The sequence below is a fragment of the Oryzias latipes genome, chromosome 17 (assembly GCF_002234675.1).
Source record: "Oryzias latipes chromosome 17, ASM223467v1".
Classification (NCBI taxonomy): Eukaryota; Metazoa; Chordata; class Actinopteri; order Beloniformes; family Adrianichthyidae; genus Oryzias; species Oryzias latipes.
Window position 1 is genome coordinate 17,922,577 of NC_019875.2, and position 26,390 is coordinate 17,948,966.

The 26,390-nt window shown below is 40.5% G+C and overlaps 1 protein-coding gene across 2 annotated transcripts in view; it reads left to right on the forward strand.

The window, feature by feature from the left end:
• Positions 1 to 26,390, forward strand: part of cdh24 (cadherin 24) — a 246,994-nt gene that overhangs the window by 32,664 nt on the left and 187,940 nt on the right. Inside the window, exon 2 of one of the 2 annotated variants that reach the window (XM_011486562.3) lies at positions 18,418 to 18,487. The exons of the other annotated variant lie outside the window; for it this stretch is intronic. The gene's annotated coding sequence lies outside the window, so the exon portion shown is untranslated. The remainder of the gene's footprint in view (positions 1 to 18,417; positions 18,488 to 26,390) is intronic. 2 annotated transcript variants of the gene reach the window in all.

Here is a 26,390-nt window from a genome sequence, read left to right on the forward strand (position 1 = left end):
TACACAACTGCCCTTCTCTGAATCTCAAACTCTTCATCTCCCTCTGTCTGGCTCTCTTTTCACTAATCCAAGTACTTTATCTCTCAGCTTTTCTTTCTCTTTCTGCTCCGTCCTCATTATTCCTACTTTCTTGACTTTGCCTGTGTGCGCTCCATCTCATCTATAACCCTCCTTTCGCATTTAAGGCTTAACACTGAGTATATTTCTATGACAGGCGGTGATCAGGACCTGAAAATGGGTGGAAGTGCAAAACCCCTCACGCACACATTGGCTTCTGCATTGAGTGTGAAGCATTGCAAGCACACACAAACACACACACACACAGTCTCTTTCACAGCTGAGTGAGCAAACGCTCCCTGTGTGCCTGGCTGTGTCTCTGCAGAGGGGCCGGGAAGGAGAAAAAGCGGTGGGCTCGGACTTCAGCAGATAGTAACTAATGACTGTCTGATTAGTTCATTATTCTGGCTCTTCATTGCCTGGCTGTTGGATTCATAGTTGTTTATTTTTTAATTTGAGGGCAGCCTCCATGCACACTCAGCCCACCACAGTGTTATTCTCTTTTGTTCCATTTTGCCATTACTTTACTTCTCAGGTGAATAAAAGAACAAAAGTAATGTTGTTTTGAACAGTGCAAAATACCCAGTAGCACTTTCAGTCTGCTTGTTCTTTTTAAGGAGCTTATCTTTCCAGCCGTAGTGGATTGTTATCTAATTTTCTCACGTACATGGTTGTAGAAAACCAAATGGTTTTTCTGTTTGCAGAGTGGAAGAAAGTCTCAAAAACATTCTACCTTCATGCTTTTGACCTCATCTAGACCATGGGTCTGCAACCCTGAGGCTCTGGAGCCACATGTGGCTCTTCTGGCCCCTCCATCTTTGGATCAAGAAATTTAATTTAATTTTTTTTTTTACCTTTTTAAAGTGAGGGGTTTTTTGCATCAAGTTGCATCAAGCAAAACAAAACAGTCCGAAAAGTCCAACTTTATTCAACTCATTCACAAGCAGTTGATGCACAGTACGTACCACTCCGCCAGGCTCCTGACTGCAAGTCTCACAATGCTCAAACAATTTATAAGGCAGTATGGCTTTGTAGTTTACCAAAGTTGTTATAAAACGTTTAGACAGATGCTGGTGCACCACATACCACAGAAAATCAATTGGAGATCAGTAACCACAACCAGAAATCATACGTAAGCCCTCTGGTTGAAAAGTCCATATTTTAAAAGTGATAGTTATGGTTAAAAAAATACTGTTAGCTAGTAATGATTTGCAGATTTCTGGCTGAGATGCACCAATAACAGTAAAACAAACTGTTTCTTTTTATTTTTTCACTGCTGTTACACTACCTTCTACTACATTTGTTGCATTGAGACGATCCTAAATGGTACAAGGTGTCTTTTATTTTGAAAGGAAATCATGGGAGATAAACTCATGACACGACTCTGACAAAAGTAATAAACTATCTCATATTCAGAAGAAAAGGTTATTTTTTTTCATTAAGTTGCTGTGTATTTATGCAGAAAAAAACAATAGTTCATTTTATTTATCATAATAGTAACAATAACTTCAAGACAAATCAGTGTCTTCTTTATCTGAAGGACGAAATGAGTCTTTGTGGCTCCTATTGGGTTGAAGTCAGTAAGAAATTCACCTGAATGTTTTTTTTAAGTGTTCAAGGTTGCAGGCCCTTGATCCAGAGGCAACTTGCTTTGTCAACAGGCATCTGTGAAACGAGTCAGGTAAAAAGACGTGCAAACAGCCCAGCTTTTTTAGCTTTTGGTACACACAACCTTGTTTGTTAAAGATTTCTGTCAAGGCCAATGAGTTTCCTACATTGTTTGTCTTCTTTCAGAAAATATTCTACATTTAAATGAACAAGAGTGTTTGACAACATCATCCACTGGCTTCCATTGGCTCTTAGTTATAAGAGTTAGTTATAAAAAAAAAATGCTACTAAACCCTATCAAATGAACAGAGTGTGTTCTCATTTGAGTCTAGTTTCAATCTACAGTAAAGTTTTAATTTAAAATATAAAGCTTGTTATGTTAGACAATAATCATAAAGTAGATGCAGAGGTAAGAACGTTTTTTAGGGGAAAAAAAAAGGACTTTAGTAATGTTTATATGATTATCAAATATCGAGCATTTCACATTGTATTGCAGGGGAACTGATTTGTGTAGCGTCTGATTCTTGTGATGATTGGAAACTGCTTAAGCAACTGTTACCCCTTGATTTTTACTATTAATAAGAGCTTCAAAGGTCATGACCAATGCCTCCACTTGTGCGATCGCATTCTTTTGTCATTTTTCTTTTTGTTGTTGTAGGTGCAGCTTCTGCAGCTTTCTCACACAAATGTGGTTTTCTTTTTTTTTACTCTTTGACATTGAGGACAATAACATCAGATATCTAAGCTTTGAAAGAACTTTTCGGCGCGACTCGTCCATTCATATTGTAGAGGAATCGTGTTTAAACAGCCGAAAGCTGATTAGCTGGCCACTCATCTCTGCAAAACAAATTTCAAAGCTCTCCAAGTGGCCGAGGAGTTAGAAGAGTGACATGAAAGAGCTTGTGGCTGTCAGGCGGCAGGTTAGCTTGTTTTATGGGGTGAGTTGACATAATGAATTTGAAGAGTTCAAAATGAATGAGGATGTTGTAGAGTGTCAGGTAATGCAGTGGAGGGGGATCTTGAAGGGGTCCTTAATGAAAACCGTTACTCGTGGAGGGTGATTAGAGCTAGCAGCTGGATAGAGCGATAAATAGACAGATGGGTAGTTAGATAGATGGAGCTGAGTGATTTGCCGAGATGGAGGGATTGGGAGTGTTGATGGGGTAAAAAGATAGAGGGGAAAACTTTCTCCCCCCACCAGCACTCTAGGGCTCACTCATTTGCTTTCTCCCCTCTTTGGCGCCCCATTCAGTCCGATCTCCCCCCTATTTCCTCCCCTGCATTTGGCCTCTGTCTTCCGGCTTCGCTCTGACTCGGAGTCTTCGCCTCACCACTGCACTCATGGGATATTTTTAATAGAATTAGGCTGCTCTTGTTATCGGAGGAGCGGGTATAGCCACGGAGTGAGGCGAGATTGAAACAGCGATTTCCAATTTGAGATTGTGTCACACACATCTACCCATGCCCAGATAGCATCAACGAATCACCGCCACCCTCTCTTTCATTCATTTTGGTCCCTCTTTCGCCACTGCCTCACTCCCACTCTCCCAGACATCTCTCACCGGATATTTTAGCTTGGCTCAGGCTTTACGCGCACGCAGGACTACAAACCGAATGCCTGCGTGCTCCCTCTCTGTCGCAGCGGATTCACCGGCCTCTCCTGACAGTTTATCTCCCTGTCTGCTCGGCTCTCATCTAGGGCTGCATAGAGAACACATCCCTCTTTCTTCTCCTGAGTCCTGTCCTCAGACTCACTTAGTACCTTCCAAAAGGCTTCCTCGCCGTTTTTTTTCTTCCACTCGCTGTCCATGTCTTTTGCCACTCCTCCCACACTTTCTTCCACCTCTCCATTTGTGCTCTCTCCTCTCCTGATATTTCACAACTCTCCTCCCACACCACCTCCACTTCTCATTTCATCTGGTCGGGTGTCACTTTCTCCCTCGTGAATATTTCTCCTCCCTTCATCCTTTACCCTCTTGCTCCATCACCTCATCCCCCTTCCCCCCACCCTTTTTTTCCCTGCCTCAAGGCATTGCATTCCTGTGACTTATCTTGTCAGGTGTTTGGATTTCTGTCTTACCTCCAGAGATGCAGAGCTGTGTTCATGCAGTGGTCTATAGGAGTTTGTTTTGAGCCGGCGCTCAAGTGGGGAGATTGGTGTTACTACTGTGTGTGTGTGTTTATGTGGGTGGCTAGATGTTTGTCAGGTCATTTACTGGTTTCCAAGGCCAGAGGGTCTTTTCTCTCCACTGCACTGCCACAGCTCCATCTTTTAAAAATTCCTTCAAACTAAACGGAAGTCTTGCCAAACAAGCTGCCTGCTTTCTACTCCACCTTTTTTTTTTTTTTTTGCCAAGCCAACTTTGGAGTTAATTCTACTCCAAAGTTGGCTTTTGTTTCTTCAAATCACATCTTAGCCAAGTCCAGTGTGATTGTTTTATTTTTATTACTTCACTAGAGTATTATTAGCCTCCCAAGGGAAAACAAAAAACCTATAAAATTGGTGTCTGTTGACATTTATCCAAAAAACTGTCCTTTTGTTCTTGTTGCTTTAACATGATTTATTTAATTATTTAGAAATAATAACAAAAAATCGTAGAGAAAATGACAAAACCTCACACTTATGATAGATTTCTTTCATCCTCAGTTTCCGTTTTCACGCTTAATGTCCCACTCCCATCATTTTCTGATCCATCGTAAAAGTATTCATAATGTTATGCCGTTTTTAGCCCAACATAAATAAATAAAAAAAACGTATCATTTTCTAGGTCATAGCTTTTGTGAAAGGGCAGGGGTTCATTAGAAATTCTCCTCTGTATTGTGGATGGGACTGTTGGCGCAGCGTAAGCCTGCCCCCACTTCCCATCATCCTTCTTCATCTTCATCTTCATCATCCCATCATCCTTCTTCTTTGCACTGTCCAGCTAGCTTGCAGCTCCTCACAATCCTAACCTAACTTTACCGATGCAACAAAAATGGCGAGCAATATTGGAGCTATCCAGGCGTCCAGTACAGAGCCAGATGCCAGCTCAGACGTGGAAAATGAAGATGTCTTCAAGTGAATACATCAGAAGCAGGGAGCTAGTGGCCGAAGGCTTTTTCCAACAGCCTTTTTTCGGCTGCTCGTGATTCACAATAGTTAGGATCAAGAAATGCAATTTTAAGCTTAATTTTCTTTTCATATGTCCTCCATTCTGAAAAAACGCCGCAAGAACATGTTCAAAGCACCAATTTTCATTGGAGTGGCTCTTTAAATCTCATCAGTGGAAAATAAGAGCTGGATAATAACTTTTTTCTTTGCTAAAGAACTTTTAGGGTGTTGATATTTTACTGAGAAACTTCCTAATGTCTAAAGAAGAAACAAACACTAAAATACAGATTTCTTCTTAATTTCAGTTGAATATCTACGGGTTTAGTAATTTTTTTGGCCAAAGGGTTGCTTGAGGCTTTTACTTTACCAAGACAACAAGTCAAGAAAAAGGCTGGATGGGGTAAAAAAAAAAAGAGAAAAAAAAACAACCTGTTTGTTTCTTAAAAGCTTTTCTTTTATTTAGCATAAGCATGTTTAAATTAAACTCTTTTTCAACCGAGGCTGCAATCCTCATTATTTCTTTTCCATCTTTTTTCCATACTCAAAAGAGGCTTTTTCATTTGATTTCCCTGAAAAAGCAATTTAGTTGAAATTGAGGTCAGAAGATCTGTAAGAATATTAATGTTCAGGCAAATCTAAAACTTATTCACTTGTTTAGGAACTTCCTGTCAAATTTTCACAGGAAGAGTATTCTAGCAGTTGATCTATGAGTGAATAAGAGGCTGTAAGCAGCAAAAAAAAAGTACTGTACAGCAGTTTCAACCAACAACAAAATGAACAAACTTATTTGGAACACTTTGATGTCACTGTGGGTCTAAAATACACCTGATTGTGCGACTGACAGAAAGGAATAAAACCTTACTGATCCAGCAAAGTGAAATTTACGGTGTTACTATAGCTTTATTAAAAACAGCTGACAGATAATAAATAACATTAAAAATACACCTAAAATAATTCACAACAGTAACAATTCTCCAGTGTCTGAGATCTAATTGTTGACAAGAAGAAAGATCTGGAAAAAAGCCCTCTGTCCTACAGCGAGGTGTTAAAGTGTCTGACTGAAGGAGCTTCTCACACAGTCTCATGCAGAGGATGATGATGAAGAGGATCAAACCATGATGGTCTCCAGAGAATGAATTGTACTTGGCTGGATTGTCTGGGTTATCTCACCTTCTGGAGTGAAATCAAATAAATTGACTTTGCTGGAGAGCTTCCCTTGGCAGTTCAACAGGAAGGCAAGCCCAAGTCGACCTGCATTTCTTAAAACTGGATCCCATCCCAATGTGATCAAACAGACACATCTAAACACAGACGTACTTTACTAATGGCGTGCTGAAGTGAGCCGGACGTACTTTACTAATGGCGTGCTGAAGTGAGCCGCTGAGAAGTGAGCGATGAGCTTCCGACCAGGGCGATTTTTTACCCGGGTCGTTTGTCCTCAGATCTTTCACCCTCCGCCTCTCCGTCTTTCTCTTCTCTCCCCTCTGAAGACAGCAATCCATTTCCCTTTGAAAGTGACACTTAAAAAGGTTGATAGCTCTTTGGCTGAGTCTCAGAGCCTCAGATTAATGGATGGTGGAGAGTGACGTCAACGTACCGTACAATATAGAGGAGTTAGACTCAACGCAGCATGCTAAAGGCTATTAATTTGAGGCCATCAATTGATCTTCTCATGAGAGTTAAGCTACATGTTAGAAATTGACAGCCAGTGTTCATTGTTTCAACTGCTGCTGCTGAACCGCACATACAGAGGCGGTGGGCGGTCGCCTGGGGTGAAATCTCGTAAGGGTGGTAAAAGTGCCCCCCCCCCCCCCCAAAAAAAAAAAACCAAAAAACTGTAATAGTCATTTTTTCTAAATTTTTCATTCTCTAGATAAAAATTGTCCTTTTTTTAAAATAAAGTTAATGAAACTTGCGCTAGGTCGAATTGGTGGTCTAGTGCAGTGTTTTTCAACCAGTGTGCCTGTGCCGTGGGAGATGGTCAATTGTGCAGTGAGAAATTTCCCTCATTAACTGATCTAAAAGCAATTACCATCTCCAGGAAATCAGCTCTTTGTTCATCCAAACAGGCCCTGATAAAACACTGAGAAGTTAAGAATATGAAATATCATAAAATTCTTTTTTCTTTGTGTTTATATGATTCTATTAAAGACATTTTGATAAGAATAACAGGATACCGCGATTTAGCTGCAGCTATAACTGTGTAAGGAAAAGTCCCGCCCCTTTAACTGTCTCCACCAATCATTCTTGAAGGCTTAATCACATGTCATCAGTCTGACCAATCAGAAGTGGTTAAAGTATTCACTTCCTTGTTTCGATTTAGCGCAAAAAAGTCTTTCTGTTCTAACAAAAATACCAGCTGAAGCTCGTCTTTAGTGGTGTAGCTTTCCACAGAATCTGGTATCAGACTGGAACAAGTGAACAAAACCATGAAGCTCAAAATGATGGTTTTTCTGCGGTCGGCGGATTACGGGCACTTCATCTCCCATGATGCAGTAAAGTGACTGTCTTAGCGCACAATGAGTCTCTCCCCTTAACGTCTTAAAACAACGAACAAACATGAAAGAGTTTTTGAATCTTTTGACTGAATTTTTAATACATCTTTTAGAAAAAACAGCTGCAGCTTCCAGCGTTTTCTGCAACAATTACCACAAAAATGCATGTGAGATTGCAGAGCGGCTGTAGATCAATACAGACTGAGCTTTTTCTTTTTTTTTTATTTATCTATTTTTTTGGATGCTGGTGTGCCGCAGGATTTTTGTCAAGGTTAAAGTGTGCCGTGGCTCAAAAAAGGTTGAAAAACACTGGTCTAGTGACAATATTATGTGTTAGTATTAGGCAAGTAGAGGAGCGGGGCCTGAAAGAAGACTCACCACCTATAATTCCAGGCCGCACAATACCCAAACTAAATAAACAAATAAATAACTTTTCATTCATAAAAATTAACACACTTTACTGGGTTTACTGGATTATGTGAAAAATTAATTGGAAAAAAAAAATCTGCATTAAAGTCTTGACTCTGGGGGTTTGGCTGAGTTCCCTCCCTACTTACTATCTACCAAGAAAACGATATAGTGTGGGACTTTCAAGTTTTAAATTTGTTTTAATGGTAATTATAACATCACAGATTTTATGAAGTAAAAACCTAATAAAGATGAAAATTTTACGGAGACTATTTAGGAATCCACTGTGTGCTGATTATGAGAACCTAGGTGGTTTGTTTAAAAAATAGACTTATTCAAATACATTTTTGTTTTTTAAAAAAATTTTCAAATGTAATGCATTGTGGGCTATATTTGCCAATCTAGTGAGCATTGATGCACATTGGTTTTTTACAAAGGAACTTTCCAGGGCGCTTTATTCTGGATATGTAGATTTTGGACAGCACTACAAAGATGACAAACACATTAGATAGTGCACTATGTAGTGAAGGGATTCCGACACAACCTGGGTGTTTGACAGATGGAAAAATCAATTTAAGGTTATTCATTTATTCATTCATTAATTTATATCAGGGGTCTCAAACTAAATTTACCTGGGGGCCCCAGAAAGCAGGGTCTAGCTAAGGGAGGGCCGCAACTTCAGCGCACATACACACGCAACTGTCTGAAAGCCAATACATTTTTATGGAACATATACTATGCTATTAACTATACTCTATTATTAACTGTTTTCTGTACAAAATGTATTTATAAAACTCTCATTCAAATAAGAATAAAATACCTAAATAAAAAAATCAAAAAGTAAATAAATCAGTAATACATTTCTGTTTATTTAATCTTCTATATCTGCTGTTTTCTTATTGAAACATCCTTGTTAACACACTTCAGTTAACAGTGTTGAATTATAACTATTAAACACAACGCTATTGGACGCAACGCTACGCAGATCACCTGGTGTGTGACGTATGTTTCTGTTTTTGCACCAACGTTACCTGTCAATCAGGAGAAAGGGGCGGGAGCAAGGCGCCAACCTACTCGAACGCAGCTGGAAATTTAGTACTGTGCTGACTGAAATCTGTCCTGATGACTACTAAACAATGCATTGTGGGAAACGTTTTTGTAGTTAATTGATCAATTAAAATAATTTAAAATACCCATTGATTAAAAAAGGCTACATACATTACAAAACATTAAAATAAATATAAAGATATGATAACACAGATCATACTAAGGGGGAGAGGCATATTAAAACTAAATTGAATGTTAAGGACAACTCCAACTTCCTGTTCTCCTTCAGTGTCCTTGCAGCTTCATCCCCCCCCCCCCCCCCTACCCATCGATCCAGGCGTCTATCGTTGCATTTTCCACATGTATTTTTTGTGTGTCTAAGACTAAATCTTCTTGTTGCTCGCACGCGTTTAATTTTAAAGCCCCATTAGCTATTACGCATGTAGGTGTGGGACATTTATTCTCGTCAGCAACCCATCTCCGGCGGGAGTGGTGTGCTGCAGTAACAGGCTGCACGAGAGGCGTTTGGTCGGGGTTGTTACGCCGTGTGCCTTACCGTAACCATAACCTTAACCCTCCCCCGGGTCCGCGCGGCCCAGAGAAAAGTTCAGCACAGACTGCATGTATTTAGAAAATTACGAGCGAATAAAGATGTTCTAAAGGAAAGTAAGGAACTCCTTAATGTGGTCCGGGGAAGGGGCTGTCAGGTTTCCTGCCTTAAATGTTCCCCTGCTTTCAAGCCCCGTCAATGTCACGCCCCCAAGACTCATGTACCCCACTGTGATTGGTTGGTTCGTCAGCTCCGCGTACATCACTGAAAAATTGTCATTCATAAAAACTGGCGGGACACATATTAAGGCAGGGGCCGCAAAATGTCATCTTGGGGGCCGCAAATAGCCCGCGGGCTAGTTTGAGACCCCTGATTTATATGGTTCCTTAAAATGAGTCCAAATGAGGTGCCGTAAATGAGAAAGTCAGAGGCATTAAAAACAACACTACAAGGTAAAAACAAGAGGTAAAAAAGTCGTTTGTGTAGCAGTTGGGGATAAAGGACAAAGGAAGCATTAGGTGCACACTTCAGAAAGAAAAGAAAAAAGAGGAAGAAAGAAACTCCAAAGACAAAAGTATGGAGGCAGCGTTGGAAATTGTCACCCGTCTGCACCAAATGCTACCAAATTTGCCATGTAAACTTTTTGGCTAGTGAATGTTTTCACCTATTTGTTTTATATATTTTTGCTAACTTCTGTATTTACTTTTAGTCTTACATATCTTATGTATGCAGGCTTTGAGGTCTTGGGGGCCCAAGGTGCCCAGGACTAGCCAGGACTGCCTCTGCAGACAACAGTGTGATGTTTTCATAAAACAGAGGTGAAAGTAGAGGATGTGTTTGAAGTCAGCCAAAAAGTAACAACAAAACCAGCCTTCAATGAAATTTTTTGAGGTAAACCAAAGAAAAATGAGACGAGATTTGAACAGTATTTGGTGGTAAAATGTCTCGCAGACACAAACGTCTGCTCTAAATATGAGTTTGCATTTGGGCGGGTTGTGTTTTCCATAGCCCATAATTATTACTCCATGTTTGCTCAGCTCACTGCTCCTGAACAAAGTTGCATTGAAGCAAAAAACTGTTTTTATTTTGACAAAGGCTGCTGAAGCGTTGCAGCTGTTTTGAAGACGCTGGAACCTGCTGGGAAAGTAGGCTGCTCTCATCCTGAAGATCGTGACCAACCCTGTAGTTTCCGGCGTCCTGTTCACACCACCTGGCTTCAGTTCAGCTCCAGCTGAGCCTCCCAGGAGAGGACCTCCAACCCAGATCAGCTGCTTTCGCCCCCCCAAAGCAAGCCTGGCTCGGAACCACTATGCAGCCGGCACGGATTTTGGGGCGCCAGGAGCTGTAGAGCATGGATGGATAATTATCCAGGGGTAAAGCCCACCTTGAGGTGCAATTAGTAGCGTGAGGAAGTTGGAGCAAAAGCTCCCTGGAGGGATAGAAAAGGAAGTGGAGCCAAAGCAGACAGCCAAGCCTGTTTCCACAGCATCTCTATAAACCCCAGGGCCTGTCACAAAACCAAACCATGGAATCAAGGACAAGAAGCAGGGGATGTGACAAAACACACACATTTTCCCATCTGTGACACGATATCTCCAACTCTGGAGTTCAATCTCCCCGTTATATGTGAAGCAGTGGGATCGGCAAAACTGAGATGAGGACGTGCAGGCGTGAATGGTATAAATATTCATCAGGTGGAAAGTAGAGGTGTGGAGTAAAGATTTCAAAGGAAAACAGAGCTTTTGCTCCTGTGAACTGCGTCAGAGCATTTGCTTCTCTCCAGTAAAAAATATCCCCCTGGAACTGTGTTAAATCTAAAGCCAGCTATTGGCACCCAGACTCTTTCTCTCAGAATGTCAAAGACCAATTTTTCAGCTTCTTCTCTAAAGTCGAGAGAGATGAAAACACAGTCCACTTTCATGGAGCCAGATGATGCTCCGCCTCCTGCTGGTGACCCCCCACAGGCGCTGGATTGTGACCCAGCATGCCCGGCCTCAGGGCCTCTCCTCTCATCTCCTTCCTCTGAGTGCGCTCTTTTCATATCTCTCCATCTCCACAAGTCCTTATCACAAAAAACACAGCACACCATATTTTAATCATGCCCCCTAAATAAAAGACACTTTCCCCATTAATGGCACCGCACTAGAAATCTGTGAAGCCGCAATGCGCAATCAGACCAATAAGCCACTGCTGCTGCTTGATGTATGACTGAGCTTTGAATGGGAACAAGATGGTTTTTGAAACGGAGAAATCTGGAGTGAATGTAGCCCCGCTGGCAAGAGAGCAAACAGGGGAAAGTGAATGAGTAATGCTCGGCTGAAGCTGCTGAGTGGCCTGCAGTGGATGTCTGTGGTTAAGCTGGGCAGCTCTCAGAAGTGAGTTTATGGAATTGTGTGAATGCGGAGCGCAAAGAGGAGCAAAAGAACCACCGCGGATAAATAACATGCACTACAATGTGCACAATAAAACCAGAGCCTATTGACAGCAAAGATGGTGGTTCCTCCCAGGTAGACTTCCACCTCCTATCAGAAGCAGCTGAAGGAAATTTACCAATTGGAGATTTGGAGTTGATCTTTGTATCTGGGATACATTTCCCTTCTGTGTATTTATAATGCTGGACTAACTCCAGCTCTGATTGGGACATATCACTTTACAAGGAGACGAGCCACAAACATGTGCTGTGTTGGGCCGGGTGTGCTGCAGTGTGTGCTATTAAGAACAAATCAGAATGAAACATTTGACTTGAAGTTATTATTTACCATTTTTTTAAATGGTAAAAACAATATTCAATACATGTAGTTTAGAATCAGAATCAGAAATACTTTATTGATCCCACACGTGGGAAATTTGTTTGTCACCATAGCAACTGACAGCAGAGGGAAAAAAAAGACTTAGAATTAAATAAAAAAAGCAAGAACAAGAAAATGTAGCCTAAATGCAAACATCAAGGTATTATAATTTAAAAAGCTATTTACAGAACAGTGCAGGTAAAAAGATGTGCAAAAGAAATGTGCAAAATAGAAAAAAACTAAATAAATAGATAATAAAAATGTGCAAAGGTTATCTTTTGCATTGTGTGTTGTTGTACAGGGTTATTGCATTGGGTATGAAGGATTTTTGGTACCGGGCAGTTTTGGAGCGGAGCTGTCTGAGCCTCGTAGAGAAGGAGCTCCGCTGTTTGTCCAGAACAGGGTGGAGAGGATGCTCTGGGTTGTCCATGATTGAAAGGAGTCTGTTCAGTGACCTCCTCTCCATCACTGTTTCAAATGTGTCCTGTTTGCAGCCAATGACAGAACCCGCCTTCCTGATCAAGGAGTTAAAAATAAACTCTCAAGATTGCATATTTGATTTGTTTTTACACACCTGCTGTATTTATTCCTACTACAGACACATTCATAAAGTCTATGCATGGAAGACCCAAGTGTGATTAAATGCTTTTCTGATGCATCCACTTGTAGTCAACTAGATCCAGGGAGAGCGGGTAAACCGAAAGCTCTCAGCAATGGGGAGGGGAGTCAGGGTTGCTCCGCGCCAACGTTCCTGCCCACAATTCAGACACATTTCTAATGAAGTCCTGTCACTCTGCACAACTGACTGTTTTTTATTTTGGCTGAAAACCGCATATTAAAAATTTAAATGACCACTCGGAACGATTTTTAAATAAATCAAAATATGATCTCCAAATAGACAAAAGAATTTCAAATTTTACACATTTTCCTACATTACCTTTTTTGGGAAAAAAAAAATCACAAATCCTGTCGTAAAAAGGACCAATGTGACGTGTTTAACAAGGCACACATTAGTATTCTCCAGTTGTTCATGGCTTACACAGCTGTATCAGCAATCACTCCACTGCCTGTGGTTGCACACCCTTCTAAATGCCGGACTCCTCTTTAAACCGCTCGCACCACAGCATTTGTCCCGTTTGGATCTGCGGTGAGGAAATTAGTCTCCCAGGACAACTGTAACAATTCCAACCATAGCTGAATGTTGCTCACAGTCGAGCTGGTTTCAGGTTTCGCATGTCGATCACTGGAGCCTCCGGCTTGTTTTACCAGTCTTGCCGCAGTAAAAACTTCTAGGTTTTGTAACATCTGCAGTTTGTGCTCACTTTTATCTTGCGCCCATAATTTGTTGTGCTTTAAGTGATGAAACAGTTTGTTTTACCCAGATAGCTCCAAAAAACTTCTATGGCAAACCACTTCCACACACCATACGATACCTTTAGCCTGAGTTAAAAAGCGTGACACTGGAAATGCTGTAGAGAATTAATAAAACTTATTGTTATCAAGCAATTCAATCAATATACATTGTAACGTAAAAACAGCCCGATTTTACAACAGAAAGAAAAAAGTCTGATTCCAAAACCTTTTGACCTTTGTGGTGAAATGTATTTACCCTGACAATTGTATTGAGGAGGAATTTTCACAGATCTTATAGTTGTATTTTAAAATGTATCATCATTAACATTTAAAATTTTCTAAGAACAATAATATTTTTTAAATTGTCAAAGCAAGTGACTGTCAAATCCTTTGATTTATAACATCCCTATAGTGCTATTTAAAACTCATCCTGTGTTTTTGTTCATAATTTGAAGGATCGAGGTTAGATGATTTAAAGGGCCTATATCATGCTTTACTTCTCATCCTGGAATGGGCTGTTTCTCACTTTGTGACGTCACAATGTGAAGACCCACTCGTTTTTGTTGATCGGGAGAAGCTGGTACTGAGACAGCAGGGTTTTAGAGGAATACTCACAAATTGGTGAGTGGATAAGAACCGCTTTGGGGTTGTTTATAGTCAGGAATTAACATTATAATACACTCAAAAGCTTAAAAAAGTTGATTTTGCATGATCTTGGCATTTTCACAGGATAGCAGGATTGAAAAAAATGTCTTCAAACACTCAAAATACAGCATAGGTCTATATATACTCTTTGGCCACTCTGATGTTCTTTTTCCTCCTGTAAGCGAATAGCCAACTCTGGAAGGTTTCAGTACATTCCGTGCAAAAGAACACCCATTTGTTAATTAGTCCAAATTTAAGAGTCTTCTCCAGTATCAGTCCGGATCAATATCCTCAATGGAAAAAAAAAAAAAAGAAACATTAACTCTTGTGCATCATCAGAGAGGAGGTCAGACGCAGAAGGTCAAAGGGATCAGAGCTGCGGTACGGACAGCGTTACAGGAGGGCGAGAACTGAGGAACGAAATGCGATTGACTGGACAGTACTGAAAAATAAGATGTTAATGCTTGATATTGCTAATATGAGGCTCCTTATGGATACCAGTCTTATGGTACGGCCCTACTCAGGAGCCAACTGATCCAAAGGAGGAGAGTCCTACCTACTCCATGCACTTTGCAGCACGCCTCCTTTTCCTTCACATATTAACTCGCACCGCGACTTCATCAATCAGCCTGACACCAATCAGCGAGAATCTGCCGCGCTTTCCATGTTTATGAAACTAAATCATTTGCCAGTGTGTCGCCAGTCTCAGGAATATGTTGTGCATTTCATACATGGATCTCCTCTAAAGACACACTCCTTTGAACAGAATTAGGAGGGAATTGGCTTCCCTCTTGCTTTGACAGAGAAGGTTGAACGGGTGTATTAACCAGAGGTAATTGAATACAGAGGCAACAGGGCACAGTTTAGCACGGGGGATTAACCCTTGCACTGCTGCTCTTTCAACCAAGCGCTAAAAAAGAAGCTGTGCTGCTGTTCTCGAAAAATATTTCGAATTTTGGCCCTTTGAGACTGCCTCAGTTCCACTCACCTTATTGCTATTTATCACAAATGACAGGCGGAGAGGGAAAAAAAAAGAAATATCACCTTTCTGCATGAGCAATGGAGCTGTCTTATTAGTCATGGTGAGGAACCCAACTGGGTGCCTAGCAGAGTTCCTTTTCTGAAAGGCGACAGACAAAGGCGCCAACACTTCTTTCGCATATTTTGGCATTTTTGAGATGGTTTCATTATTTAATAAAGGATCCACACAAGTGTGCGAATGTGGGGACAAGAATAGTCGTGTGCATCTTAGATTAAGTCCTGACTTTTTCATGATGATTCCCCCCAATACGTCGTGAGGAAAACACAATTTACATTTCATCATTCTTCTATTTTATTTTATTTTTTTCCACAGAAAATCAGGCATGAAATTGGATTCTGAACACATTTCAACCTTTATTTCATTTTTTTGAATGTCTTTTGTCTCTAAAGTTGACCCTTTGCTGAATGAATGGGGCTGTCAGTCAAGCATGTTAAGATGGCAACGATGCCCACACACATACAGCCTGCATCCATTGGAGCCAAACACGGAAAAGGTCAACATTATAAAGCATGAGATCGAATGAAAGTTGGTATGACGCTCTGGTTGGTTTGCACGCTCACTTGAATGTCATAGCAATGACTTTTCTGTCAATGAATAACACACATCCTATAGTGGTCCCTCATTTGTTGCAGGGGTTACGTTCTAAAAAAAAAATCTGCAGTAGGAATATAAATGTTTAAGGCTCTAAAACTCCTCACTACACACTTTATTTATATTTATCGTACAGTACAGACCATATGTTTGGACACACCTTCTTATTGAAAGAGTTCACACAGAGTTTCACACTGAAGGCATCAAAACTGTGAATTAACACATGTGGAATTATATACTTAACAAAAAAGTGTGAAACAACTGAAAATATGTCATATTGTAGGTTCTTCAAAGTAGCCACCTTTTGATTTGATTACTGCTTTGCACACTCTTGGCAAGAATCTAGAGTAGTGAGCATGGTGTCTGAATTGCTTTTTTCTGAATTGATTTGTAGTGAGGGAATTTGGACATTGCCTGCGTGAACTGATAAAAGTTTTAAATGACAACAGGTTTAGCAAAGTTTTGCCCTCTTCAACTAAAACAACAATGTGTTGCAGTGCAACAAACTTCCATCAACAACTTCACCGAAACCACTTAGCGCAGTGCGATCGTGGTCACATTTAAGTGAGCATCATTCAAACCCTCGACAAGCTTTTGTTTTTTGATACAAAAGCGATTCGTGCTGTAATCAGGCAGCAGCAGCACACTTGAATGGGTTTAGTGGTTAAAAAAACCCACTCGTAATTATTCTTGTTCGATGCACTTCTAATAAATCGCTTTCAAATACAAGGTCTCTGAGTAAGAGAACACATTAAAAGATTTACTTTGGCATTGTGTTCTGCTGGAACAGAGCTTGGGTTTTGTCCTATTTAACAAAGCAGTTTTCTGCACATTGTCCATGTGTCCTGCTTGAGTGAGCATTGAAGGTCTCGATTGTTGAGCAGCCGCTTTAATTTTTTGAAGATTAACCTTGTACAGAGGATGTATATATTTTTGTTCTTACTGTAGATTCTTTTTTCAAGGAGACATTTTTGATATTGTTGCTTTTTTTTCTTAGTCCTTAAATCCTCCTCGTCAGTTGAGCAATTTTTGTCCAACTAACTCACCAGAAAGGTATAGTTTCCAGAAAAAAAACACAGATAAACACTCCCAGGTTAATCCTTGTACTGCATCTTTTCCCTGATTACTGTGCTTTGGTTTTGAGTTCCAAACCCAAACTGTACTTCTCAAAATTGCTTCACCATTATTAAGTACAAGCAGAATTAATCCATTGGAATTACAAGGCGCACTGTTGTTTTTTAAGGAAAGCTAAGGCTTTTAAGTGCACTTGGTAGTCCAGAAAACACGGTAAGGTAAATGTTTAGAAAGACAAAATGGAGAAAAAGGTATGGAGAAAGAAAAGCAGAGGCAAGACCATGAATGGGAACGCACTGAGAGGTACCCTAATTGTTCCAAAGGGAATTTGACTCACACATGAGTGCGTTTGGCAATATATAAAGCACAATCAACAAGAGGGAAGAGTAGAAAGGGCCCGAGACTAGATGGAGGAGGGGCGGAGGAGATAAAAACCGACAAAGTGCGAGAGACAGAAAATAAGAGATCTACTATGTCTCCATTCCCACAGAACCGCAGTCTGAGCTAGTTTCCACCAATTACATTCATGTCAGTGTGTGTCTTGGATTCAAAATGCAACAACAGCCCCGAGGGGCCTTCACTCTCCTGGTACACGCTCAGCATCTCTCCTTCCCCTGCTTCCCGTCTCACACACACACAAACACACACATGCAAACACAATCCACCCACAAAAGCAAAGCAGACTCGGTGTATCGCACTCATGCACATTATAATCTCATCACTCTCACTAGCTTTGTCTCTTTTTGTCACCCACGCACACTTACTCACACACCCACCTTCCAACCAGCCAAACGCTTTCCCGCCCAGCATCCACTAACACACAATCTAAGCCCCCCCCCCGTGTCACTCTCTTCCACTTTCTTCCAAAACCATTCTCCTACTCTTTTCTCCTCAGGCTCTCCATCCATCCATCCATCCATCCATCCATCCATCCATCCATCCATCCATCCATCCATCCATCCATCCATCCATCCATCCATCCATCCATCCATCCATCCATCCACCACTCCTCCGCCTGCCTCCCACCTCCCCTGCATCTCCAACTGCCTCCATGCACTCTCGCTCTACTACCTATATGTATTTTTTTCTTTTTTTTGTTCATGTCCCATCATGAGGATTTGTATCATGCCTGTAACACACAGGGCTGTGATTGTTACTGGTGATAACGGCATCAAAACTAGGACTTTGGCTGAAAAGAACAGACTGGGGAGGCATCTTTCTTAATGATTGAGAAGATGGGGAAAAATATATATATATTGAGAGCAAACCGTAGAGGAATAAATACAATGCAGGCTATGTTAGAGAAGCTTACAATTATGGCAGGCGTGTAAGTGCAGAGAGAAAAGGAGATGTGGAGAGAGAAAAAATGGACACGAGGTGAAGTGGAAAGTGTGAAAGGCATTCAGTCAGAGTGCTCTGGGAGGGGCATGACGAGGCGTCCTGGAGAGCCATGGACAATTAGGACACTGTTATTAAGTGGGGAGATGAATGAATAATTGACAACTTACTGGTTGAACGGTGGAGACATGAAAAGTGAGGTTTGCAAGGCTGAAAAAGGCCACAGAACCATTTGAGCAAGGAGAAAATACTCACTGAAACAATTTGGTGATGTAAATTATCAAATGCCACCATTCATACGTTTTCAATATGTTCTCCATCTTGTTCAGGGTGAGCGGGGGGTTAAGCTGGAGCCTATCCCAGATGTCTTTGGCAGGAGCTGAGGTGCGCTCCAGACAGGTAGCCAAGCATGCACTCACACTCACTGTACAATCCGTTTAGAATCAGTGGTCAACGTCCATAAAACGCAAAACAAACACAGACAAGCTCCAGCTGGGATTGAAACAGGGGCTTTTCTCCTTTCGTTCCAGCTATTGTTCCAACTGTAGCCCTGCAAACTGATTTGATGCATGAGTTTGTTTTTCTAAATAGCCAAGTCTTGTCTTTGGGATTCTCACTCTTTTTCATCAAAACTATACCACATAGCCACAGTTCACAGTGAGGGCTATGGATTATTAGTAGAACAAGCGCATTTTCCTGGAATTCTTTCAAGCACCACAAACACAACTCAGTTTATCTCCACTTTATTGCTTGGAGGCAGAAATCTTAAAACCTTAGGGAACAAAAGTGAAGCTTGTAGGAGTTTTTTTTACATAATTAATATGGAATAATGTCTTACAGATGACAAAAAAGTAAAACTCAGTTGAGTTTTTCATTAATTTGTTTTTGAAATTTAGCAACATCTTTGTGTTTGGATAGTGTCAATTTCATTAACCGTGCAGGAACAGGTCATCATCACCCAACAACCAACATACCGGTAGCTCACTGTGTTCTGCGCGAGTCAACATCAAACAGTTGTTAGTCTTCAGCTGGCTTTCATCGACAGACTTGATTAAGCGTCACAACGGCACCACATCCAAGGCTGCTGTTCAAACCGTCAAAGTGCACCACAGACATGCTAACAAGGCAACAACACCAACCAGGAAAAATGATAACGATAACAACACTTATATTAGGCTCTCTGATGCCCTCAAGGTCAAGTGTACATGGTTAGACGTAATAGGATTTTATCCCTCCCAGGTTTTTGGAGTATTCTGTGGCATTGTAGTGTCTGCCCTGAAAGTGGAAGATTGTAAGTTTACATCCATGGCTGAGTCATACCAAAATCTCTAAAAGTGGGACCTGATGCCTCCCTGTTTAACCCTCAGCATTAAGGTTTTGGATTGGGGGGTTAAACCACCAAATGTTTGACGAGTTCAGATGTGGATGGTCCAAACGCAGAGAGCACATTTCACACACCCATGTGTGCAACCGCGAATGGGATTTTCTTTTTTTTTTTGTCATTTCCTTCTTATTTCATGTTGTGTTTGGGTATGACAAGTCATCTGATTGGTTCTGGTGGTGGAAAAACACCACCTTAGACAAAAGGCAACCTGTGCATTGCTTTATTGTCATTTAACTTATAAGAGAAACTGGACAATCACTTTAGTAGCAATGTCAATGTCCCAGGTTTCTATATCTGTGGAATGCAGCAACATTGATTCGGGTCATCAAAGTCTGTAAGTTTTCTTGCACATCTCTGATATTGTTCTGGCACACAATTGAATCGGTTAGTTCAAAAGGGGCCCAAGTCCAAGATGTTTGTTTTTCCAGTGAAAGGATTTTAATTTTATAGCTTAAAGGGAGGCTACACCAAATGATTAATACTTTACCCAGATTTAATACCACTTCATAGCTTACAAATGCTATAATAAGAAGCACCTCACTTTTATAATTTCAGAGGACTGACAAACTAAAATCTCTGGACTTGGGCCCTTCTTGAATTAAACAGGGGCGCTGTCATATTGAATAACTAGTGCTGCCATCTATAGGATAAAGCAAAACCCGTTCAAGAGAGGCCCAAGTCCAGGAATTTTGCACTTAATGCATTTTAAATGTCAAGCATAGTCGATACATTACAACGGACTTGGGACGTATTTTGTACATAATCAGATAGCATTTCCCTTGAAGACCATAGAACATATAATATCTCTATTTTGAAAAAAATTGTGGACTTGGACCCCTTTTGAACTAACCGATTTAATTGTGTTGAGGCCTTGTTTAAAAAAATCATATCTTTAATTTTGTTTTTTGTTTTGTTACTTTGATGTTGAGTTTATATCTCTTGCCTCATCATAACCCTGCTGCATGACACATATCCACTAAACGCTAACTTGTAAATAAAGGTTTTTCCTTCAAACCAGCCGTGCTGTATGATGTCAAGTTTTAGTTGCTACCCCCCCCCCCCCCCAACAAAACCATCACCCTTTAACTATTTCGAAGTGTTTCTGCAGAAATTACATTTGTTTTTTTTGCTAAAAATAGAGCTAACAAGGATGCTTGTTATTGAATTGCTGTCATTATTATAAATGGTCAATTATTCAAAAAGGCTTGGTTGCTCAAGTGTTTTTTGTGACTTTGGGTTACATGTTTTTTTCTCTTTTTTTTACAGCCCAAAAAAAGTTTTTTTTGGTGTTTCAAACAAGCACTTTCCCTGAAGCAAATATATTGAACAGTAGCTGTGTTTCCATCGACTATGAAATCACGAAAATTGGTTTGCAATAATACATTTGAATAATAAAAACAGGACAATTTTGAAAAAAAAAAAATCTTGTCAAGAACATTTAAAATGGCATAATGTTGTTGTTCACCTTTTGGCATATCCCGTCAGGGATAACCACAGCGAATCAGTTTTCATTGAGTTGCACATGTGGTTTGGCAGAGATTTCTTACGCCAGATGCCCTTTCTGATAACTCTACATTTTATCTGGGTTGGGGACAGGCACAGGCAGACCCTGTCTTGGACCCCCTTATGGCTACATAGGCAGCTGCCTGAAGGGTCTTGCCTAAGGATCCAATTTAAAAAAAAAAAATAAGACTTCTATTTCTAGGGGGGGGAGGGGGTTTAGCAGTGTAATGTACCGCATTTATCATCTATTAACAGTAACAGCATTGTAAAAGAAAAATTCCCCATCCACTAAAAAAAGACAGAGCATAAACTAAATGGACAGATGTATCAACAAAGCACAAACAACGAACAATAATTTATTTTTTGGCAACGTGGAATTACCAGGGCACACTCCAACAACCATTCCTTAGCTCTGGTTAGTTTACATCATAAAAATAGCGATAAAGACTAGCTAATTGGAAATAAGTAACCTTCGTAAAACGGAAAAAATTTACATTATTAAAAAAAATTAGCTTGCTGGTTCTTGGCAGACACTTATCACTGTTACTTAGTCAATAAGCTGGACTAATCAAACTTATTAAGAACTGAAATGAAATGAAAGTATTTGGGTCAATAAAATCTAAAATCAAATGTAACATGACATCCATCCTAGTAATTTAAGTGAACATTGATTGAAAAAAAATCTCTTGTTTGTGGTATTTTCCACTTGTATGTACCCGCTGGTCTCAATGGACAGACGGTTGTATTAGACATGAATTACAGACCATGTAATGAATGAAATGTTACTCATCAGTAATGCCCTACACTACTTTTTTACAGAAAAAAATGAATATGTTACTCTAATGCATTACTTTTATAATGAGTTATGCCCAAAACTAGGAGTAAAGTGTTATATTTTTAACTTTTTGTTTCCCTGCACACTGTGTGATCTTATTTTAGTGTACTATTGTTTGGCCGCTGTACTTGATACTGCCAGAACACTGCTAAAGAACCATTCCAATTGACTTATGATGATTCTGTTAGCCAAAATTAAAAAAAGAAAGCCTGTGTCGTTTTTTTAAACATAGTTTCTGCAGAGCAGCACAGGTTATTAGAAATTCACCTCTGAGTTGTGGGCACGGCTGTTGGTACAAAGTAAGCCCCATTTCCCATCATCCCTTTCTTTAGACTCTCCTGCTAGCATACAGCCCCTCACCTTGTATGTCACATCTTTAAGCTTTTTTTCATCTGTTACTGATTCACAACAATTTCAGAAAAGAAATACTCAGAAATGCAATTTTAAGCTTAAACCTAACCCTCCACCATGAGAAAAATGTCACAAGAACATGTTATAAACACCAAAAACACAATTTTCATCAGAGTGGGTCTGTATAGAAATGCATATACCAAAAGGAAAATTGATCATGATAATTCGGCTATAATGTTAAGAAACAGAGAGGAGACGGATGCTTTGCTCTGAACCAGAGGAGGGTTGTTGACTGACAACAGCTTCTGTGTAGTGATAGGTGCAGCTGCCCTGAATCCTTTGAAGCCACCTTCTTTGTGTGTGGCTGAGAAATGCCAAAATAGGTCTCACTCGTGCTCCTCTGGGAGCAGCCTTTCATTGGTCTCCCCCGACCTGAGATGGGAGCTGCAAGGAGACCAAAGCGGGAGGAAATGGAAGTTTAAATTGTTTTGAGAGAGGGCGCCAAAAGAAAGTTATTGCACTCAGGGAAGTTATGAGTGTATTTATGGTCCTCTGAAAATAAAAGCATTTGGCCCTTGCTGTTGGGAGCTGTTGTGATGGATATTGGTTAAAGGACTTTTGATGGATGAATATAGTCTGGCCAGTACTGAGGTGTTAACGCAGAATGACTGCACTACATTTATACGATACCATCAGAGGTAACAGCATCCACCTTTTTGGGCCATTTGCTTTAAATTTAGGCCAAAATGTTTGGGAACATACTTTTGAGTATCTCATCACTGTCTATAAGTGACTTTAAGCCATCCTATGGCTACGGACACAAATACAACTACCATCGCACGATGGAGAGGCATTGGCAGGATCTTCAAGATTAGCTGCCGCCGCCCAATTTCTTGAAAAATCGTTAGCGTGGTCATGAATGTAGATGGTAGCAGTCAGGCAGGGACGACATCTTTACAAAATCGGGTGCTAACAGGGCCGTGGCAGCCGAATCAACGGCTAGGAGCAGCTCTGATTTGACAACGTGTAAATGTATCCGGACGGCGGTCGTATATATAAGGTACCACCGGCCGGCAGCCGCCCGATAGCCCGGGGTAGATAAACTGTCCGACCAACAACTGCCTCATCTGACAACTTCTTCTTTTCTGCCCTACTTGTGCGTGTTGCACTTCTTCTATGAGTAGTGCAGTAAGCCCTTCTTCGTATTCTTCTCAGCATCAACTCAATTCATCAATATCCAGGTCTTTAGTTGCTGTGGTGCTATCAACGCCATGATGAGTTTTATGCAGCATCAATAACATCTTCCCCATTTGGACCCAAGGTAGCCGGGATAACCAGATTGATGTCTGGTCATGGCAAACCCTGGTCCATGTCAACAGCCCCTGTCAAGTGCCAACGCTGGATTTTGCGCGACCTCAAAATGTGCCTGTGCAGCCACTGACCAATGTCAAAACGTCCAGTCGCTGTTTAACTTCAACTTTTTCTTGATACTTCTGTGGCTGCAGTGTGGCGTGTAAAAGTGTGTCTTCGATCCCCTGATTACAAATATCGTTGTGCGGCCAGCTGCTAAATATCCCATTTATCCATTTAATATCCGCCATATCCATCTAGGTCCCCATGCAGTGGCATTTTGGGATATGTGACCGTAGTCTAAGTTACATTCACAACGCCTTCGGCAATGTGCGTTTTAGAGGCCACTTCCAATTTAAAGTCTACATTAACGCGCGTAAATGTGTGTGTCGCGTTTCTGCGTTCAAAACTCTGGCACTTACCCGTAGCCACGAAAGTTGTTAAGACCGTTTTCGGGCTTTACGTACAACATGAATGCACGTTCAAGTTAAAGAAGTTGACCAATCAGGGACTCAGATTTGGTAGTGACGTATGGATGGCGTCCCTTTTAATTCACAGAAGTACAAACGATTGAAAAATGGATCACGGAGGATAAATTGTTAATTGCAGGTACTGATATGACACTAAGTCTTTCATATTTTGGAATAGAGTTGTGAAAGAAAAAGCATAGATCAAGATTTGCACCGCTTAGACATTCCATACCAAGCCTCTTCCAACCACAGGTTTACATTAGTATTGGGTAGCAACAGTCAAGTGTGAACCCCATATGCTAAAAGCGTATGCAAAAAAGAGGCGGTCTTGAACATGCTGGGTATGTACGTAGCATCAGACAAAACCACAAAGGATCCTGTGAAATGTCCTTTGTGTGTGATCTGAAACATTCAAATTCCCTTTTGGCCATCCTTGTTTAAAGGGTGCAATTAAGCGAGGTAAAATGATAATGGTTTCATCTCCAGCATTCCTTTGGTAAACACTGCCATGAGGTTCAATTAACCAGTAGCTAATGAGCAAAGTCGGGGTCTGCCTCAATTACACCATTGTTCATTGGCGATTTTTAATTAATGGGTTTTAAAGGGAAAACCGCAAAAGTTTTTTTCTTATATGGTTATTTATTTATTTTTTTTGGTGATGTGAAGGAAGGAGGATCAGAGTCTTAATTATAAAGTAGAAGCTTTAAAGTGAGTGGGATTTAAACTTTTAATTAAAGAAGAAATTGATGCAACCAGCAGACTGGTTTTGCTGCCACACCTGAAATTCTCTCTTTCTTATTTTTCCACTCCTCCCGCCCTCTGAGGAGCTGTTTTTCTCCTCGCAGAATGTCGTTATCAAACCGGATTAGGGACTTTGAGAGCCCTGCTCTCAAATAGTGAAGGATGGGAGGAGCAAGAGAAGAAGGGCATACGAGGGACCAGCTCAGTCACTCCATCGGATTTCTTGGATTGAATTTGTGAGGTTTAGTCAGAAATCTTTAGGCCGTGTTCGCAATTCCGCAATCGTTCCCTCTTCTTTTGCATCCCTTCCAGCTGATCCTGCTTCTGCCTTTGCGTCTTCCTTCTTCCCTCCAGCTGTTCTCTCTTAACATCACATGAGAATGTTTTCATAGCAGCGATAAATTAAGGCTGAAGTGATTAGCGTAGTGTGAAATGTGATTACATACGGAAGCTTTGCTGATTTGTGGAACAGATGCCCTTTACCAGCTAGACTTTGGTAGGTTACAGTGTTAAACTCAGTCTCTCCTGCAGCTGGAGATCCCAGCAGACGCAAGCAGGTTAATTGCCTTGATCATGGATATAGCCCCACCGTACCTGTTGGGAATGCTACTCGAAGTGCATTTGTTATTGGCACGCCTGTTAACAGTCATCCACGCTCTTCAAACCTACGCAAAAAAAAAAAAAGAAAAGAAATGTAGAAAAGCCTATTTGCAGAAAAGTAGACGAAGGAGCTGCTAAGAGGGTGGGATGTTGAGTCATGACAATAAGATCAGAACAAGAGTTCAGCATTTACTAGTCATTAAGATTAATGGGTTGTAACATCCATCAACAGCATCAGAATTTGAGGCAAAGTGCTGCTATTTTTTTAATGGAGTCAATTCAACAAGGGTGGGATAGGAAGGGAGAATAATAACTAGAGAAAACGCTGACCTCCTGTTGTCTCGACCCTTTCGCCTGTGTTGCTTTGATTATCCCAATCACTGTCATTAGCATTCTTTGCTATTAAAGTGATCTCTCATTCTTTGTTGCAAGCATGCTAATGACTTACAGCCAGCATTTCAGCAGCACATATTATCCACAGGTCCTTCTTTAAAATCTAATCTGAAACAAAACAGCTCTTGGAGCTGCACTGTATTAATAACAAGGCCTGCACTCTACTCCTGATTAAGACAGTAACTCTGCGCTGAATTCATACTCATTGCTGTTATGGCTCAGTATTATTCTGCTCTCTCATTCATCTTTCTTTTTACCTCCAACTCATTTCATTTCACATATTTAGCTTTTTTCCACTACTTGGAAATTGTAAAAAGAAGAGGATTACATCTATTTGCCCTTGAAACCCTCTACTTCTTTAACACAGTTGTCTCTCAATTTGTGAGTTTCTTTTTTTCTTGCTAATCTATTGAATTTCCTATACCACTGTACCTACTATGTTGGCCTTTCTTGTTTTTATCCTGTCTTTAAATCCTCCATAGCTGTTTGGCTTTTTTTAAGCTTTCCTTTAAATTACTCGTGAACTTATTTTGACCGGATGCGATTGTTTCTAAGCAAAAATAAATACACAATAACTTAAAAAAAACATTGCAAATGCACAGATAATTTTTGTATCAAACTATCTCAGATGAAACCCAAGAATTTGCAATGTATTATGTTACATCGCCACATCAG